Genomic DNA, 15,715 nt, shown 5'->3' with positions numbered 1-15,715 from the left:
TCCCTTCTTCACCCATTACCTTCTGCCCTGGCAGCAAAAACACCAAGGCTGGTGCTCTTTCCCACCAGTATGACATTTTGGAGGACAGCGCCCTTGCAGAGCACGTCCTTCCATGCTTGTCCATTGCTGCTGTAATGATTTGGGGAGTCGAGGTTGAGCTGGGGCTACCCAGTTCCAAGTGGGGACCTCCCAACAGCCACATGTTGCTGTCAGTGTGCACTCCAGAGTATTGGAGTGAAGTCACTCTTCATGTCTGGTTGGCCATCCAGGAATTCATTGGACCTTGGAATTTATTACGAGATTATATTGGTGGCCATCGATATCTCGGGACATCTATAACTTGTGTTCCCACTTGTGTTCAGAACAAGATGTCGCGTCAATGCCCTGCGGGTCTGCTCTGCCCATTGCCTCTGCGTCATTACCTGTGATCCCACCTCTCGGTGGCCTGCCCCTGTCAGATGGAAACACCACCATTCTGGTGGTTGTGGACTGGATCTCCAAAGCTCTCCAAGCTCCCGAGACTGCTACCCTCATCATACAGCACATACTCAGGCTGCAGGATTCCCTCAGGACGTAGTGTCTGATTGAAGATCATAGTTCACACCCACTTTTGAAGGCTTTCTGCTCTCTTTCTGGAGCCACAGTCTGCCTTTTGTCAGGTTTCGACCCCCAATCTAACCGGCAGACTGAGAGATTGAATCAGCAGCTGGAAAGAACTCTGCATTCCCTCATCTCTTCCAAGTCCACAACCAAGAGCTCCCAAGTGGTTTGGGCAGAGATTACTCAGAATAACCTGCAATCGTTCCCCTTTTCAATGCTTGCATTTCAGTCACCACTCTTTCCTGACATGGGAGTTCCTGCTGATCCAATGCTACAAGCACATATGGAAATTCGCTAGGCTTCTATACTGCACACTCAGAAGAAATGTACCCGGCTGGCAATATACACAGCAATACCTGGCAATCATGGATGGGAGAGGCATGGTCCTGAGGAATATTCTGAGGTTGCCATCCATGAAACCCTGGAGAATTCTTTCTTCCATGACTTTCAATAGGCACAGCTCTCTGCCTCCTAGGGATCTGTGCCTCGGGAGGGGGGCCCCTGTCAAAACCACAAACTCTGCCACAGGACTTGGGCTCCTTTGCAGAAAGGCTGCTGAATGGGTTCAGCAATCACACTTGTGAAAATGCATGGTGCCAACCAAATTTTGCTTCATTGTGATTACATTTAACTCCCTTCTTCTTGTTTCAGTTTTGTCAATTCCTGACCATAAGCACAGCAGCGCCAACATTCACTGCTTACCTTGGGCCTTATTCCAAGAAAGAAGACTCTCGGTTTACATTGATGATGTAAGGGAGTGGATTTTATTTTGTATTAAGTTACTGCTTCCGATCTGCAGGAGCAGTGCTAGCTTTCAGTTTGAGGGTTTTAGTTAGTGGCCCTGTTGGTGTGGAATTATCATGTTTCCCCCTTTAATTTTGCACAGTTCTTATTAAATGTCAGTGAACTGTTCATCTGCTTCAATGTCTCTTCCTCTGCACCTGGCCAATTACCGCACATTCTTGTACTTTTCTGTCCTGAGCGTTGGTATTTCCATACCAGGCTGTGAGTTAACCAGACAGGACACTCTCCACACTGCATCCATAGAGGTTTGTCAAAGTTTTAGGTGACTTGCTGAATTATGCTGATATGCGAACTTGTTAGAAAGTAGGAGCACTGTTGTGCCTTCTGTGCAAAGACACTTGTCTGCTGATCCCAGGACAGATTACTTGATATGTTGACGCCAAAGATATTAAAGCTACTGAGCCTCTCCACCTCAGTTCCCCTAATGGGGACTGGCTCATGGAACTCCAACTTCCTTCTTCGGCAGTCAATAATCAGCTCCTTGCTCTTCCTGACTGTTAAATATGTGGGTTATGACCAAAAGAAAATAGGCTGGAGTCACCTAGCTCTTTAGTGCAAGGATGTTTACTGTGTGCATCAAAGTACAAACTTACAAAAATTAGTGAAAATAGTGAAAATAAAACTGCCAATATTTACAGAAAAGGTATCTTTGAGAAAACACTATAATAGCCACATACCTTGTCCAGTGTGAACTTCTGGCAGCCTCAATCCCATTGAGAGACAAGCCCCATGTTTCTTACACACCAGCACATGCCATCCTTAATACCAGCAAAGTTCTCTTGACTACATATGGATTAGAATATGATGCACCCCACAGTGTAGTTTCAATCAAATTACACAATAAACAGATGTATCTTCCTGAGGTACAGTATATAAACAATATATACACAGCTACGTACCCCCATTACTAAAGAAATGGAATATTCTAAAGTTTATGACAGGAAAGGTACCACAAAGCCTTTTAAACTGTTTAAAACCCATTATGAGAACATACAAGGGAAGACTTGAAGTGCGTTCACTTTGCAATGATAGCAGAATGGCAAGGGAATGTCTGCCTGTGTGTAACTGTGTTAGGAGTATGTTTACCAAGTGCTCTTCATCACACTGAAACTGAGTGAGAAGTTGCTGTTGTGGCACCACTCAACCAGATTTTCAGTCTTCTCCTGTGTGCCACCTTTGAATCAGCCTACAATAATGGTGTGATCAGCATGCTTAAGTATAGCATTGAAGCTGTTGTGAGTATATAGTGGGAGGGCTAAGCACAGAGCCCTGTGGTGCACCTGTGCTGATGGTGAAAACAGAGGAGATGTTGTTGCCAATCTATACTAACTGTGGTCTGCAGGTGAGAAAATCGAGGATCTAGTTGCTCTGGGAGATACCAGGGCCCAGGACCTGGAGCTTAGCGATGAGCTTTAAGAGGATGATAGTGTTGAATTCTGAGCTGTAGTTAACGAAGGGCATACTGACATATGTATTTTCATTGTCTATTTAATTATTTAATTTGATATAATATAATTATTTAAATTACTAATTTGATGCATTTAATCAAATCTACACTATAATTACCTAATTACCTTCTACAAAGATACCATATAAAACACAGAGCTGGTCATCTTATTCATTTTCTCTAAGTACCAATATTCACAACAGCCAGCAACTGACCATTTTGCCATATAAAGATCAGGGATGTTAATAATCAACCTCTGCATTTTTCTAAGGGGACAACTTCAAACAGATGATGAAAGAGTCTTCAATTGAACAGTCTACTTTTGAGGATCGCTTTGCCATACTTTATTTCAGCATGCATCAGGATGTTTACAGTATATTGAACATTTTCATCGACAACTCTTTAACCAGTACTAATACATTCTTCACTTTCTACCAGGTTCTTGTTTCTAAGTACTAGTAGAATTGGTTACCACTAAAAAATCATTAACAACATTGGGAAGCCAATTCCGCAAAGCAAGTGTTCTGTATAATGTATTAAATGTTCAAAGGTTCATTCATTATCAAACTATGTATGCAGTATACAGCTCTGGGATTTGTCTTATCCCGATAACCACAAAACAAGAAAACCATCAACATCATTCAAAGAAAAACATCAAACTCCCCCTCCCCAAAAAATCAAGTACTGCAAATGGCAAGAACGCAAAATACTATCTTCCTATTCCTACATAAAAAACCTAACAAATTGTGCCAACATGATCATCAAACCCCCTATTAAAAAAATTGTGCAAATGACAACAAGAACTTCAAACCTCCGAACCCACGTAGAAAAAATAAGTTGTGCAAACAGCAAAAGCGCCAAACCCTAACATCCAACACACACACACACACACACACACACACACACACACACACACACACACACACACACACACACACACACACACACACACACACACACACACACACACACACACACACACACACACTGAATTGTACCAAGTGGCAAAGAGAAAGAACTGGTGAAAACACAGAATATAAAAAACATAAAACTGAACTTCAGTAACATCCTCCAACAGCATCGAGGGAGAGGGAGTTCAAACAATAATTTATATCTTTCTCCTTTGGAATCCTGTTCCAAGTCTACGTAGTACATTTTGTGAGTTTTTTTCCTTGGCACAGAGCTCTGCACCCTGTACACAAACTTGTCCCAAGTTTGAGTATTTTAAAAACAATCAGTAGGGCACAATCACTGATTATGTTCTATCCATTCCTGGTTTTGCCACAGCACGTTATAATAAAGCCAATAAAGAGATCTGAAAAGAAATACTGTAAGCAATTTATAAAACTTTCCTCTGATTGCATCATAATGATAGCAGATTCCTAGTGCAGGGTCAATAATGCCACGCCTAGTGTCTGTAGTGCTACTGCATTTCGAAAGCTATACCCCATTATGGGGACAGAGGTCATTCTGTGACCAGTGTACAAGGAATATAATAACAAAGCTCTCAACAGCCTGTGGCACTGAGATCCTGTACATATGTTGTGCATTAAGCTTATTAAGAACCAGAATTTTATTTAAATTAAGGTATGACCCACATTGTAACAAGAGTACCTGAATAACATTCCAGACATAAACACAGTCCGCACCCTATGGGTGTGTAAGTCCATGTATTCCATCTTCTTTATTGAACGTAATTCCTATATTTTCATCTGTGAATATGTGAGATATTGACATACAGAGTTGTTTTGGTGGAAACAGACCTAAAAAATATTTCACAATCCCGCATAGAATAGGTTGGAAAACTGAGTTTCCAATTTCATTTCACCTAAGTTCTTCTTATGATTCTGGTGGGCTTGACTGAAGTAGAATTCCCCCACCATTGAAGGAAAAGCCACCACAGAGCACAACAGCAAGGAGTGCTGCCACAAGGGAGCCCCATTCATCATCAAAGCTCAGCTCCTTCCAGGGCATGCTCTCTTCTCATTGCTGCAATTTTGTGTCTTTTTTTTGTATTGCACAGTTTCTCTTCCTTTGTACATTGGTTCTCAGTCTTTGTGTTCAGATTCTAATTGGCTCTTTCATATTTCTTTTTTCTTAGGCTATAAGACATAGGAGCAGAATTAGGTCATTCGGCTAATGGAGTCACCCCATCATGATTGATTTATTATCCCTCTCAACCCCATTCTTCTGACTCCTCCACATAACATTGGACACCTTGACTAATCAAGAACTTTATAACTTCTGCATTAACTTGGCATATGACAATGAATTCCACAAATTTGCTACTCTCGAGCTAAAGAAATTGCTTCTCATCGCTATTCTAAATGGATGCTCCTCCAGTCTATAGATGTGCTCTCTGGTTCCAGACTCACCTACTATAAGAAATATTCCCCCTTCATCCACTCTATCCAGACTTTTCAATATTTCATAGGTTTCAATGAAATCCCCCTCATTCTTCTAAACCCCAGCGAGAACAGGCCCAGAGCCATCAAACACACCTCATATATTAATGATTTAAATCCTAAAATCATTTGCCTGAACCTTGTCTAAAACTAGTACATCTTCTCTTATATAAGGGGCCCCAAACTGCTGACAATACTCCAAGTGCAGTCTCACAAATGCCTTATAAAGCCTCAGTATTACATCCTTCTCCTTATATTTTATTCCTCTCAAACTAAATGCTAACATTGCATTTGCCTTCCTTACCACTAACTCAGCCTTTCTTTCCTTTCTTCTGCCTCCTTCTCTTTTTAAAGATTTGAGTGGCATTTGCAACTCTCCAGTCCTCAAGAACCATTCCAGAGTTTAATGATTATTAAAAGATCATTATTAATTCCTCCATAATCTCTTCAGTTATCTCAGAATGTTCATCCTTCTGTTAATTTCCCTTTTGATCTCGTCTCTTCAGACCTCTGGTATCTCCTCTAGCTGTATAATGTCTGAACTCTAATTCAATTTTCTCCATCATCTTAAGTTTTCATTACTGCACTATTGTCAGCTTCCTTCAGCTACCCCCTGCAACTTACTCCCTAATCATATTTTTCTTCCTTAAAAATCTCCTTTGACCAAGATTTTGGTTTTCCATCCAAAATAAAAAAATTTTGTCTGACAATGTTTCATTGATCTGGAATAGAAATTCCTTCCAATCTCTGTCTTATATAAAAGACCCTTTATTCTGCTACTGTGACCACACAACCACCAAGTTTTAGATTTTGTTTTCTCAACATCCACCTGTTAGAAGCTAATATTTTTACTGTGCCCATGGTCTGTTTTTTTTTTATCAATTATGCTATTGTTTGCACTGTTGTAATTATGTGGTTTTGTGCAGGTCTTGTAGCTTTAGTTTTTGGTCTTGTTTGTCTGGTGGATTTGGAGCTCCTTTCCGGGGAACATGCTAAGATGGTAGCGCGATATTAATGCGCAGCAGCCTCTCCGTACCCTGGATTGGGGATTACCAAATGTTATGTGGATTTTCTGGTGTTGTCTGTTTTGTCATATGCTTTTGTAATATCATTATGGAGGAGCGTTGTCTCATTTTTTAACTGCATTGCATTTGTGGTTTCTAAATGAGAATAAATGGAATCTGAATCTGAATGTGTCACTTCAATCACCTCTCAATCTTCTAAACCCCAGTAAGTATGGGTCTGACTTGCTCAACCATTTTTCATGAGATGCTGCCTTCATCCCAGGAACATAGGTGAACCTTCTTTGAACTACTTCCAATAAATAACATTATGGCCAAAGTACATGTATCAGATTTTCACTGGTGCCTATTGTTTTAAAGGACCCCCTTGTTAAATTAAATAGAAAAGAAATGAGAAAAAGACCAATTAGCCTGACATCAGTCATAAAGACAATATTGAAATGAATTACTAAGGAAATAGTAATGAAGGAAATTGTAAATAATAATTCCCAGCTGTTAGCAGGTAAAGGGATGTCTGGCAAGTGAAATGCCTTTAAAAGTGAGATAGGACAAATTCATCATATTTTTATTAGAATCAAGGGCAAAATTGGCAGGATTAGGAAACTGTAATTGACTTGAGATATTGAGGCTCTGGTCTGGAGAAAAGATAGGTCAGATATAGTAATTTGGGATCAGGAGAGTCCTTTGCTGAATGTATGGGATGTGGAGTGCACTTAAATTAGGAAACCAGGGAGGAGACATGGGATATTGCTGAGAGATCATACAAAGAAGTATGCTAAAGGATTCCGTAGGCATATTAAGAGCAAAAAAAGGATAACGAGGAAGATACTTGATTCCTTTAAGTATCCATGTGTAAATCTTGGTATAAGACCACAGGAGATCAGCAAGGTCTTAACTGAATATATTTTGTTTTGTATTTACTGTGGAGAAGGAGATGAAAGCTTATAAATTCAGGGAAGTGAAAAATAATCTCCTGACGCATATCAACATTATGACAGAGGAGGTACTAACAGATTGGAAGCAGCTTAATGTGGATAAATCACCAGTACTATCACAGGACATTGTTGGAAGCAAGAAAGGAGATTGCTGGGGCCCTAGCAGAGACAGTCTATCTACATTAGTCATGAGCTTAAGAAAGTCAGTAAGACCAAGTCAAGGAACTACAGGCTGGTGAGCCTTACAACAGTAATGGGAGAGATACTGCGTGAACAGAATTTATTTGCATTTGGAAAAAGCAAGGACTGATATAGGCATAGTCAGCTGAGCTTTCTTCTTGGGAGATCAGGTCTCACAATTTGATTGAGATTTTTGAGGACTTAACCAAAAAAGTTGCTAAGAGGAGAGCATGGAATTCAGTAAAGCCTTTTGCAAAGTTCCATAACACTGATCCAGTGTTTAGCTTATATGGGATCCAAAATGGATTAGCAAATTGCATACAAAGTGGTGGTTTGGTGGTTGGGGGAGTAATTAATGCTATGAAACAAGGATAATTGTGTGTCCTTAATTGCTCACTAATATATATTAATGATTTGTAAGAGAATGTGAGTGACATGATTATTAAGTTTGCAGGTGTCACCAAAATTGTTGGTATTTTGTATATTGAAGAAGGTTGTCTCAAATCACAATAGGGTCCAGGTCAACAGAGAAAGTGGAATGTGGAATGTGTTATTCTTTCAGTTATCATCCTTTCTACAGAATTCAGAAAGAGAAAAATAAGTTTAAGTTGGAAAGACAGCCAGGGAGCAAAAGATAGGGCAAAATAAATGTCTCTGAGTGGGTCAGATCATGTTTGCCATGGAAATAAATGGTAGATGAAGAAATTTCTCCTCATCTTGGTACTAAATTGATTACCTTTTACTCTAAACCTACATCTGCAGCTTACCCTAATAATCGGCAATTTCAAATTTCCCCTTATTATAGTCTATTTGCCAGTTAAATCTATCCAAGTTTGTTGATGATACAAAGCTAAATCAAAGTGTGGACTCTGAAGAGGCTGCAAAGAAGGTTTAGGGCTATTGGCTAATTCATTCTGCTAAGTTATTGTGGTTAAATGTGAGTTCAGCCTGTTGAGCATATATAAAAAAGTAAGGCAAAGTATTTTTTAAATAGTGGGATATAAAAAATGTTCAAAGGGACCTTATATTGGCTGTTACTGCGAGAGACTTGAGTACAAATGTACAAATGTCTCACTCCAGTCATAAACACCTATAGTGAGACAGCATCGGGCATACTGTGCACAGGTTAAAAAAGAATAGACTTGTGGAAGAGGAAATGCAATGAATGAAGGCATATTGGATAAATCCCTGAAATTAAGCTTTATTGTTTATGGACAGCTCGGTAGCCCAAGTCTGTATCCTTCTGAGTTTAGAAGAATGAAGGTGATCACATTGAAATATAGAAAATTCTCGAAATGCTTAATCACATAATATAAAGCTGGTGTACCACCTGACTTGGAAGTCTAGAACCAGAGATTTTTATCCTCAACATGTGGCTAACCATTCTTATCAGACGATTTTCTTCAACTAGAGAGTAGTGACTCTTTGAGAATTCCCTCCCAATAGGGTAGAGGCATTGTTGGTTTCTGAGAATATTCAAGATGGGGATCAATAATTTTTTTAGATATTAAGGAATTCAGGAATATGGGTTAGGTTAGAAATGTGAAATAAGGTAGAAAACCAGCCATAATCTGATTGAAAGGCTGTGAATGCAGAAAAAGGGCATGTAGCTTACTACTTCAGTCTATTATGTTCTGAGCACAAGGTTCTTTTCTGTACTGCCTGAGACAAGTACCAACTGCTGCTAGAAGTTCAACAGCTCAGTGATAAATACTCTGTTTTTTTAAAAACCTACTGGGCTTAAGGTAAGTGGAATAGCCAACAGCCACATGTTGTGGAATACCATATTCAAAAGCCGAATGGCCTCCAGTCACTCCAGACGTAATTTCAGTAAGACCTCCTGACAATATGTACAGAAGAAAACTGATTAATTTTATGCTGACATAATGTAAATGGAAAAATATGGCTTAAACTGGCAATGGCAACATGTGAAGGTTCTGTAAAATACCTGTAAGATCTTTAAGAACTGAAAATGATAGAGATAACCAATAAGGTCGGGTGAAATCTTCATCAGATTATATTATATATTAGGAAAAAAATTATGAATGAAGTAATTGAAATCCGAAAAATAAAAACTAGAAGAACGATTGACAGAGAGATGTGTTCTCTCCACTTGATTTATCACAAAAAAATCGAGCTAACAAAACATTGTAAAATGGGTTCAGATATGACAGTTAACACACACAAGATGCTGGAGGAACTCAGCAGGCCAGGCAGCATCTATGGAAAAAAGTACAGTCGACGTTGTGGGGTGGAATATCGGCTGTACTTTTTTCTATAGATGCTGCCTGACCTGCTGAGTTCTTCCAACATTTCGAGTGTGTGTTGCTTGGATTTCCAGTATCTGCAGCTTTTCTCTCATTTCTGATCAGATGTGACAGTTACCTCTTTTCTGCTGACCTTTTCTTCATCCAGGCTACACTTACGGTTCTTTTGCCTAGAGCATGTCACTTGGCTTCAACAGATCTAATCTCTTCTGACTCAGCCAACCCTTGCATCATTCCTCTGGCCAGTAACTTGTGTTGTGTAATGTTTGACTTGGCTGTGGAAGCGGAACTGTGGTTTTTAAGGTTGCCACGTCATCAAGTAGAGTCATGGGACCAACTGCTCTCTTGCTTGCACCCATTGAAGAAGCTCACAGAATTAGCCTACAATTAAAAGACAAGTTGTGATGCAGCTCAGATGTCTGTTCAGCTCCACACCCACAAGGTCACACAGAGAAACCAGACGTGGCATGACACTTCAGACGCTTATAATTTTAGGACTTCAGCAGTTATCTTTAATGAATGCAAGCCTCAGGAGATTATCATATGCTTCCCAGATGCAAATCGAAAAGACGTATTGGTCATCATTTTTGAAACTAAACAGGAGTAGTATTGCTGTTGTTCCATGTGTGTTCTGCATGTATAAGACATCAATGCAGAATGCTGCTGCGCCGACTTTTAATTCATTATCTAGAAACCAATTTAGAAAGCAGAAATACTTTAGTCTAAAAATGATTTATGATAACTTAATATTACTGGCTGAGGAAATTACCAGGTCCATTCAAAATGATTTTGTGCTACTACAGACACACAGACAAACCCTGCCTGAATGAAATCCTAGAGAAGTTAACAAATGCTTTCACCAAAGGCAATACTACCTGCATACAAAATAAACGTTGTATCAAATGAGGACACTGAATGGCAATCCTCAAAGCAGTTTGCTATGGACTCTAACTAAGTGGCATTTTCCGACTGTCAGGACTTAGAAGCACATTAACTGGCATGCATGACTGCTGCCTGATGTATATAAACTTCTGTCTGAGCAATAACTGGTTCCACTAAAATTTGCCTCCTGTTACAATAGGTCAGCAACAGATGTCACCTCATTGGTTTTTCACTCAGATCTGGAACATAGGGAAAATGAAGACACAACATTGGGCTGCTCTTCATTGACTAAAGCTCAGCATTCGACGCTACCATTGCATGAAAACTACCAAATAAGCTCCAAGATCTAGACCTTGATACATCCTTGTGTAACTGAATCCTCGATTTTCTCACTTGCAGACCCCAGAAAGTATGGATTTGCAACATCTCTTCCACAACCATCAGGTGTACCACAAATCTGTGTACTAAGCCTCCTGCTCTACTCACTTTATACCTATGTTTGTGTGGCTAAGTACAGCTTCAATGGCATACTTAAGTTGACTGTTGATATCACTGTTGTTGGCCAAATGAAAGTTAATGATGAATCTGCATATAGGAGGGAGATTGAAAATCTGAGTTGAATGCTGCCAGAATAACAACCTTTCACTCAACATCAGTAAAACTAAAGAGTTGATTATTAACCACAAGAGGAAGAAACCAAACTCCATCAGTCAGCCATCAATGGTGGGAATCAGAGGCTGAGAGAATCAATAATTTTAAATTCATCAGGCACGACAGCACCTCAACTTTCTTGGAAGTTTACATAGATTTGACATGTCATTTAAAACTTTGACGAGCTTATACAGATTCAGAGTGGAGAGCATTGTGGTCTCATAAGGAAAAACCAATGTCTAAGAATGTAGAAGCCTACAAAAAGTGGTGGATACTCTCTATACCATCACAGGCAGAGCCCTCTTCAGCACTGAGCACATTTACAAGGAGCACTGCCACAATTAAGAAGCTTCCATCATCAAGGCCATAAGAAAGCAGCATCCATTATCAAGGAATATCTCCACCATGCACACTTCTCATTGCTACCATCAGGAAGGACATACAGGAGCCTTATGTCCCACATCACCAGGTTCAGGAATAGTTTTTACCCTTGACCCATTTGGCTCCTAATCCAACATGAATTTACTCACCTGAATTCTGAACTGATTCCGCAACCTATGGGCTTACATTCAACAATTCTAAAACTCTATGTTATATTATATATTTACTTATTTCTTTTATATTTGTTACAGTTGTCTAGTTTTGCACATCGATCATTTATCAGTCTTGGTTTGTGTGAAGGTTCTCATTGATTCTATCATATTTCTTTGTGCTACTATGAATGCCTGCAAGAAAATAAATCTCAGGGTAGTATATAGTGACATATGCATACTTTGATAATAAATTTACTTTGAACTTTGGTAAATTCTGAGTCTTCTGCTAAGTCTAGATTTTCAAGCACCTTCTTTATTCAATCAGAGGGCATTTTGACACATTGAAACCATAAATGTATTCATCAATATCCATCTTTGCCTAGAACTGTTTCTAAAGTAAGGAACTGGTCCACGTTTTTCAAGGTACCGCTGGTAACTTTTATTGTTGGCAAAAAGAGTGGTGCTATGGGGACATGTTGATAAAATTACAATAGAGGAAGTCTTATTGAGAGCAAAGAGTAGATGGGCTGAGGACATTGCCCTAAAGTGCTGATCTTACTGAGGTAACAAGTCTTCAACAACTCACACATCTTCCTTTGTGCTAGGTATGACCTGACCAGTGAAGAGCTTTCTCTGATTGTCATTGACTTCAGTTTTACTAGGCAGATATATCAGTGTCCAGGCAACCCCTCATCACTGGAATTAATCTGTTTCATCTGCACTTCAAACAAGGCTGTAATGAGGACTGGTGCTCAGTGATTTTGGGGGACCTGGTTTTGTAAGCAGGAGTGACAGAGATAAAAACAAACTGGAAGATGAAGAGAGGAGAAAGAACAGAAGTTATCTGACAATCACAAATTAGTTTTTTAGTGCCGCATGCAGAATTGCTAAATGCTTTGGAAACTTTGCCATCAGGTGTTGTGACTGATTTATTTGAAGCACTTTTATTCTTAATAAAAGGTCATAAACTGAGCACTTTAGACAGCTAAATCCTACACTTGGTAGGATAACTAAGGGAATATAACTTACTGAATGAATCATTTATATCAGCAATGCTAACATATTGGAAGTACAAATTGGCTTTGAATCGTTAACATTGTCAGGTATCATTGACAGTTCAGAATCAGAATCAGGTTTAATATTTCTGACATATGTTGTGAAATTCAAATGTGTTAAGTTGTAATACATACTGTAGCTTTCACTTTAAATAAACCACTAAAAAAGTATTTTTATTTCTTTTCTACACTCAATATTCCCCTTGAGAATATTACTAGACATGTAAAAAAGCACTAAAATAACTTCAATTTATAATCAATACAACAAAAAATTAAAATTTTCTTAGACTGTATATGTCTTCATTCCTTCTGTTGACTTTGCCTTAAGCTCCAACAAATAATTGATATGCAACTTCCTTAGTTGTGTCTGTGAATCAGCTGATCAAAGGCGGGGCATATGTGAGAACTTTAACGGGAATGCTCATTGCACTCCTTGTCTCCAGTCCTGATTATTGACCAATAATGAAGATGAGGTGTAGGATCAACACGACTGTGAAACTTGGCTGCCCAGGTGGAAGCACACCACAGGAAGAAAGCAATGCTTTCCAGAGTTGGAAGTATACTGTGAAGGTAATAAGAAAAGAAAGTTTACCTAGACAGTTCTGATTCTCCAATTAACTTTGTCTGTGGCGTGGCCTAGCAAGTAGTGCCCCTGCAACAACCTGTATTCAGTCTTGACCGTGGCTGATGTCTGTTTGCACTTTCTCCCTAGGCTTACAGTGGTTTTCACTTGGTGCTCCCATCTCAAAGATCATGTGGTTGTGAGGTGAATTGGTTACTGTGAATTGAAACAGAGTCAGAGTGAAATCAAGGGATGAGGGCAGGGTGTTAATGGGCACATCTAAAAGAATGATTTACAAGGAAGTGGGTGTGTGTCGGAGATTGATGGGAATGCTCTGATAGCATACACTTGATGGGATGAATTGCTCCACACTAATTAGCAGGCAATACAGCATTTAGAGGATCAATTTTGGTACAGAAGTTGACAGTTGGAAATATGATCGTATTGCATTATGACTTTGATGTGACCTTTAGTGCCACACATTAGCTAATAACATCCTAAAAACAATCAGAAGAAAAGAAAACATCACCTGGAAAAATGTCACAGACTAAGCAGCTGTGCTGTTTGCCAGTGCACTTTTTTTTGGAAAAGTGAGACATATGGAATAACACAAAAAATTCTAAGTCCCATGGCAGCTCTGTAATACTTAATATTTTGTAAATGAATGGAAACATCCCCACAGCTTCAACCACTGTCGAATGGTCTTCTGTACTGTTTATCATGCAGATGTGTGGGATTGCAGTGATCCCTGCCTAACAATTTTCTTCCCAGAAATGCACTTTGAAACTGCAAGCCAGCAACATTACCCCATTTAACTATCAACGTAGGGAAAGCAGATACACAATACCATCACACTGTATAAATTCAGCAGAGCGTGGCATTGAAGTCACCTCTGCTGAGTTCACAGCAACATAGGAAATTAAACTGAAACAAAACTAGGTACTGATAGCAATTCAAAGCATAGCAACCAGCACTTTATTTTTGTAGGGTAGATTTGTAACATAGATACAAAGGAAGTATTAGACATAAATCACTGAGGCATCACAAGTGTTTTATTTGGCTGGTGTACATCAATGATAATCTATAGAGTCCACTGAAGTAAAAATTGATGGATGCACCACAAAGCCACCTGCAGTTTACAGACTTGTGGCCAGTACTGAAGACTATAGATATTACTGTGAGACTCCCTCGCCCAGCTGTAGCCATAACACTCTCTCATTGGCCAGCAAGAGCAACTCAAAGTAGCAGGATTTACATGTTCCCACCTGTGATCTCTTTAGTTCCTTCATTCCTTCACTCCTCTCATGTAATAACCATAGCTGCTGATAAAAGCAGGATTCAAACAAAACATATTGCCTGAGTGTAGCATAAACTAACTTCATGATTACATAAACATCACAGCATGAGCTGGTTTTGAAAGCAGTCAACTATCAATGCTCTACTTTCATTTTTCTACTTATCTAGAATGTGTGTTTCCAAATGGATTGAATCAGAAAATATGAGAACAGCCTTAACTACGGCTCTGTTTTGCTGTTGTTATGGTAACTTTTGAGAATAAAACTAGAGACAACTTCTTGGTCGAGATTTTATCTGCACACTGGATATAACAAACTTACATTCAGTACAGCACAGAAACAGGATGCTCGCTGTATGATATTGTGTCAAATTAATTAGCTTGGTAATTAAATGCCTGACTAAACTTATTCTTTTTGCTTACACAATGGCTTACCCTCCAGTCTCTGCACATGCATGTGCTTACCTAAGAACCTCTTAAATGTTTCCATTAACCAGAGTATAAAACTCTGGCCTAAGCAGAGTTTTATAAAGTTTCAACTTCCTGACTCGAATTAAGTGCTGCAACTAAATCAGACAAGCATGCTGCCTTTATTGTTGTTGACCCTATGGATAGTAGGATTGTTGCAAGATATGGTAGATTGCCAGGCCTTCCTTCTGTGCAGGTACTGATGCTGACCAAGTTGGACCTGGCCAGATTCAAACTCAGGACCATCTGCCTTGAAGTCCAGTGCTGATGCCATTACACCACCGGCTGCTTTTACCACCTATCAAACTGCATTGCCAAAGGACCCCAAAATCCTTCTGCATATCAACACTGTTAAGGGTCCTGCATATCACTGTCCTGACCCTTCACATTTGATCTCCGAAAGGGCTGGATCATCTACCATGCAAATGCAATGTTGGTATTCATATCAAGGGGAACAGAATATAAAAACAAGAAGGTAATGCTGTGGCTTTATAAGATACTGGCCAGGCTGCACTTGGAGTATTGTTGACAGTTTAGGGCCCCTTCTCTCAGAAAAGGTGTGATGTCATTGGAGAGAGTCCAGAGCAGGATCACAAGGATGATTCTGGAA

This window comes from Hypanus sabinus, chromosome 10 (genome assembly GCF_030144855.1).
Source record: "Hypanus sabinus isolate sHypSab1 chromosome 10, sHypSab1.hap1, whole genome shotgun sequence".
NCBI lineage: Eukaryota > Metazoa > Chordata > Chondrichthyes > Myliobatiformes > Dasyatidae > Hypanus > Hypanus sabinus.
The sequence above is the reverse complement of the archived record's forward strand: the minus strand, read 5'-3'. Positions refer to the sequence as shown.